We start from the raw sequence: 6,000 nt of genomic DNA on the forward strand, positions 1-6,000 counted from the left end.
ACTTGTGGACGCGACATGCTGTGTATGAATCAAGGCCCCATGCTGTTATTATTACATTGGGAAATAAGTTGTTCAGGATACCAGAGGTAGCACCACCTGCCGCCATCTCTTTGATTACTGCAAAACAATGCAGTAAGATCATTTCCAAAACCAGGAAATTTGTTTTCCTGATGATACGCCCTCAAGGAAAGAAGAAGACAGTGGTCGCGACCTCCAAACGGGGTCCCTCTGCACGACAACTACAGATGGACAAGATTGTGGAGGAGTACGAGGACATCTTCACCTCCCCGGCAGGGGTTCCTCTGCACTGTCAAGTCAAGCACTCCATCGATCTGACCCCAGGTGCGCCGCTACCCAATGGACCAATTTATCGGCGCTCTGTTCTGGAGAACAATGAAATCAATAAGCAGATTCAGGAGCTCCTGCAGAAAGGTCACATCCGTCCGAGTTCATCGCCCTGTGGGAGTCCAATCGTGTTGGTACAGAAGAAGGATGGGACATGGAGACTCTGTATTGACTATCGGGCGCTGAACAAGATCACTGTCCGTAATAGGTACCCGATCCCGCGGATTGATGACCTCCTAGACCAACTAAAGGGGGCGAAATATTTCAGCAAGATCGATCTGAAGTCAGGATATCACCAGGTACCAATCAAACCCTCCGATGTGTGGAAGACTGCCTTCAAATCCAAGGAGGGCCTCTTCGAATGGTTGGTCATGCCTTTCGGATTGACGAATGCTCCTGCAACCTTTATGAGGCTAATGGATGACATCTTGCGGCCATTCACCAACTCCTTTGTAGTAGTATACTTGGATGACATTCTAATCTTCAGCCAGAGTTAGGAAGAGCACCTCCACCACATCCGACAGGTTCTCCAAACACTGCGGCAACACAAGCTATGTGCCAATTTGGAGAAATGCACTTTTGGCATGATCCAGGTTCAGTATCTGGGATACATCATTGATGAACAGGGGGTGCATGTCAATCCAGCCAAGATCCAAGTCATTCGGGATTGGCCCTCTCCAACCACTCTAACAGAGCTCCGCAACTTTCTAGGTCTTGCCAACTTCTACCGCAGGTTTGTGTTGGGGTTTTCTCATATTTCTTGGCCCTTGAGTCAAGTCACCAAGGGCGGGGCGAAAGAAAAATTCTTTTGGTCTGAATCTCAACAGAAGGTATTCAGGGAGTTGAAGGATCGCCTCTGCACGGCACCAGTGCTCGTGTTACCAGATTTACAACAACCATTTGAAGTCGAGACAGATGCCTCTAACTATGCTATTGGGGCAGTCCTTACTCAACATGGACATCCAGTAGCATATCACAGTGAAACACTTTCAGACACAGTCCGGAAGTACCCCACTTATGATAAAGAGATGTATTTCATTGTATAGGCCTGCCGACAATGGAAGCAGTACATTTTGGGGAAGGAAACGGTCATCCACACAGACCACCGGCCTCTGCAGTTCATACAGACCCAAGGGAAATTGCAGAATGATCACCATCAGAAGTGGTCTACATACCTGCAACAGTTTCACTTGAATATCAAGTATAAAAAGGGCAGCACCAATAATGTTGCAGATTGCCTCAGTCGACCACCGATCATGGCGCTAACCACCGTGCTCAACTCTTGTGGGCACGAGACTTCTGATTGGCCATTTCTCTACAAAAGCGACCCAGAATTCGGCCACACATACCAGACACTCTTGGAGGGTCGGCATGTTGCAGATTTTCACCTCCAGGATGCCCTATTATGCCACCTCGGTCACCTTTGTGTTCCTTCAAGCGAGCGTGCCAAGATGATTTGGGAAGCACACTACAGTCAGGCTGCTGGGAATTTCGGGGTCGAGAAAACAGTGGCAGTACTGCAAAATTATTTCTATTAACCGAATCTTCGACAAGATGTTGGGAAGTACATCCGATCATGTACTGTCTGTGCCATTGCCAAACCGACCATTAAGAAGCACAGCCTCTATACCCCGTTGCCTACCCCTAGTTGACCTTGGGAATCCATCTCCATGGATTACATGTCAGGCCTTCCTTCCACTAAGCATGGAAATGACTGTGTTTTTGTGGTCGTCGACAGGTTCTCGAAGATGGCCATTATCATGGCCTGCAAGAAGAATATCACAGCAGAAGCCACTGCTAAACTCTTCTTTGAACGAGTGTGGGTGCACTTTGGGATCCCACAGTCTATCATCTTAGATCGGGACAGTCGGTTTCTCAGCACATTTTGGTCCAGTCTCTGATCAATGCTGGACACCAAACTCACGAAGTCCACAGCCTTCCATCCTCAAACTGATGGCCAGACAGAGGTTGTCAATAGGATGATTACGCACATTCTGCACATGTATAACTCAAAGCATCCACGCACATGGGACGAGAGCCTCCCCTATGTTCAGCACAGCTACAACCGAACTCTTCACAGCTCCACTGGCCATAGCCCTTTTCAGGTGGGTTTGGGATTCCAGCCACTATGCCCCATTGATGTGGCCATGCCACTTGCAACTACTCACATGAATTCAGCTCATGTCCAGTCCGAAACAGATAAGGCCACCAGCTTCATTGAGCGCATCCAACATATTCGCCAGTAGGTCCATGATATTCTTGAGAAATCAAATGCCAATTACAAGCAACGACATGATCAACATCGGGTGCCACACAAGTTTCAAGTGGGCGACAAAGTCTGGTTGCATTTGCAGAAGGAACGCCTTACTGGAGCCTATTGGAAATTGAGACCACTCTGATATGGTCCTTACACCATTACTAAGGCTATGGGAGACAATGCCTTTGAGCTCAGCATTCCCCCATTCCTTGGCCTGCACCCAGTGTTCAATGTGGACTGCCTTCGGCCATACTTTCCACCATTGCTAGACACATCCGACATTGCAGAACAGCTCAAACCCACAAAATTAAATCCAGATTGCATGGAACAAGCTGCAACTGATCAGATCATGGACACACAGATCAAGAACACTCGCCAATAGAATATCCAACTGTATCGAGTTGTCAAAGCAGGCCAACTCCTTCAGCAGGGAAAGTGGCTCACCAGGGAACAAGTTCAGTAGAAGTTTCCTCATCTCATGGAGGAGCTCAACGCAATGGGGACCATTGCTTCCTAAGGGGGGAGGAATGTGTAGAAATTTTGAATAATTTAACACATATTCGCAGAGATTATCCTGATCATACAATTATAAGCAGAACATGTATAATACATAATCTCCTCTACGTTGATCATCAATTTACAGAAGTAGAAACATTCGCAGGCGCACATAGAAGCATCAATCAAACTCATAAACACAGTATGTATCCCGAGGAAAGCATCTCGCTAAAAACCCCACACTATCTGTGTATTATATTGATTGAATCATGTAACAATACAAAGCATAATACTTCTCACAAGTATCTCCACCTGTTACACACAATACAGCTCAGATTTGATCTCCAAATCTCTTCCACTGCTTGCCTGCCTCCACTGCGCAATACCTACTCAAGAACTGATGAGAATGGCTTCCCAAACTCATATTTCACCTGCAAAATAGTCACTCACTCTTTGTGGACGTGAGCAAAGGCTAAAATGTGGGCCAAATACGTGAGCAAACTCATTGGCATACTCAATCCCTTGATTGTGCAAGATCTGATGCACAACTATAGTCACAACTGATAGCAATCTGATTCTCTACCACTTGTCCCTGTTGAACTAAACATGCACTGACATGCAACTGAGTTAACTGATGTATTCTTTAGTTGTATTATGAGTTAATAATTAGTTTAACAACTCATCATTAGTCTATCTGCAGTTAGACTAACTACAACTAGTTTAACTAAGTCAAACTGAACACAACTCCATCAACTGTACCTCCAGTCCACTAAACTCAACTCACTTGAGTTCTAACTGAAGTCATGCATGCAACAACTCAACTGACTCATAAGAAAAGCGTATTTCCTTCTGACAGCTGCATGTGCCACCTCTGTAGCTCAAACTGAAGTGCTCCAAGAGAATAAGATCAAGTTTATAGTCCAAATATTATTGTGAGATAATAATATTTGACTTTTCTATTTTTGACAGCCAGTCTAAAAATAGACTTTGATCACTCACACTGTGATCACTCACACTTTCATCAAAAATAGAAGTCCATCTATTTTTTCCCAACTTGATCAATCATCCATAAACATAGACATGATCCATATGTCTAAAAATAGACATAGTTTAAAAATAGACTTGCGCCAAAAATAGCCTGCGGGCCCACTTAGAGAAGGCGACTCTTTTCACTAAGCTCCATCATCTTGTTGCAATCTCAACAAGAATTTCTTGTTGCACACTTTTCAACACTCCCTCTCAACAAGAAAGGCTTCCTATCAAACCCGATCCTGTAACTCTGGAATGTTCTCCATGCAACACATCTGGCCGGTCCACTTGCTCTGTCATCAAAGTCTTTGACTGCTATTGCCTCTGTCGACTGAAACTCTGCATCTCTGTGCTCTTCAGTATCTGACTGCTCTAGCCTCTGTCACTTTGATCTCTGACTGCATCCATGCTGCTGCTGGTTCTATCTCCCAGCATTGCATCCGCACTGCACCTCCCAACTGACCTCCCTGTTGGGATAGAAACATCCTCTGATGCTGAAGCTCTACCTGTTGCTGACAAGTGCTCCCTCTCTGACATCTGCGCTACTGCAACATCTCCATGCATCTCGCACCATTGCACACCTCTCTGTGCCACCTAGCACTGTGCAAAACACTTGTGCCTCTCGCATTGCTACAGCCTGCTAGCTATGCGCTGTCCTGGGATTCCCTGCCCTGTCGCTCTCTCTGCCGCTCCATCCGCATCTGTCTCTACCCAATCAGTCAGTTCCTGCTACTACACATTTGGGGCTCCCGTAGCAAGGTCTCAACCAAGAGGTTGGGTACCTCAAGGATCTTGCCCCTCCTCCTTGGGATGATCAATCCACATCACCCCACCTCCTACCTGGAGGTATGGATGCATGCGATCCCTCAGCCCACCTAGCTTGAAGTTTCCCCCTACTGGAGGTCTCTGGATGAGTAGATGTCTCTACTCGATCTCCTTTCATCTTCCCCTGTTGTGGCTCCTCCACAACCTCCTGAAGTTGCTGCACCAATTGTGGCTCCTCCACAATCGTCTGAGACTTCTTCTGGCTCTGCATGTTGAGAGGTAATATACGCTCCCTCTCAACCACCAAGTCTCCATCAGTTGCCTTGCTGCTCAAGGCTTTGCATGCATCTTGAACCTCAAGAGCATACAGGTTCTTGACCCGTGAACCAATCTGCTTCACCTGTCTAGTGATGATGTGTCTAAGGAAAACCTTTCCCTTACTGAAGACTACATCATAGCCTCTGTCTTCCAGCATCGCGATCGACACCAAGTTTCTCTTCAGTCCTGGTACATACTTGACATCTGTCAAGGTAAGGCGAGCTCCATGCTCCCTCTGAAAAATAACCGTGCCTACACCTGAGACACTATACTTCTCATCGTTACCCATCCCTATGAGTATCTGGAGATCTTTCTCCTCCAAAGTACTGAACAAACTTTTGTCACCGGTCATGTGGAAAGAAGCTCCACTGTCAAGAAACCAACCACTTCCCATCATGGATGAAACCATGCATGTGAAGAGTGTGAAGTCCAACTCAAACTGTGAAGCAAGTGAGGCTGCCTCACCTTCAGATCCTTCCCCGGATCCCTTCTTGGACTTCTTCTTTAGGTAATTAGTAACATAATGACCCAACTCATGACAACGAAATCATCTCACCTTCGCCTTGTCAACCTTCTTCCCATCATTGGAAGAACAAGATTCGAAAAGAGAAACCTTCTCCTTCCCCTTCTTCGCCTTACTCGCTAAGGCACAGTTCTCCTCATCCTGCATGGATGAAGAACCGTCTCTGGTGCTTCGTCTAATCTCCTCCTGCATCAAATCCGACCATGGTCGTTCCCAATTTGGCAGTTTCTCCCTTCCATTCACCGAGTCTTGGTAGCTATGCCAACTC

This window comes from Pinus tabuliformis, chromosome 9 (assembly GCF_031772625.1).
Source record: "Pinus tabuliformis cultivar Carrire ecotype Pingquan chromosome 9, CPIR1, whole genome shotgun sequence".
Classification (NCBI taxonomy): Eukaryota; Viridiplantae; Streptophyta; class Pinopsida; order Pinales; family Pinaceae; genus Pinus; species Pinus tabuliformis.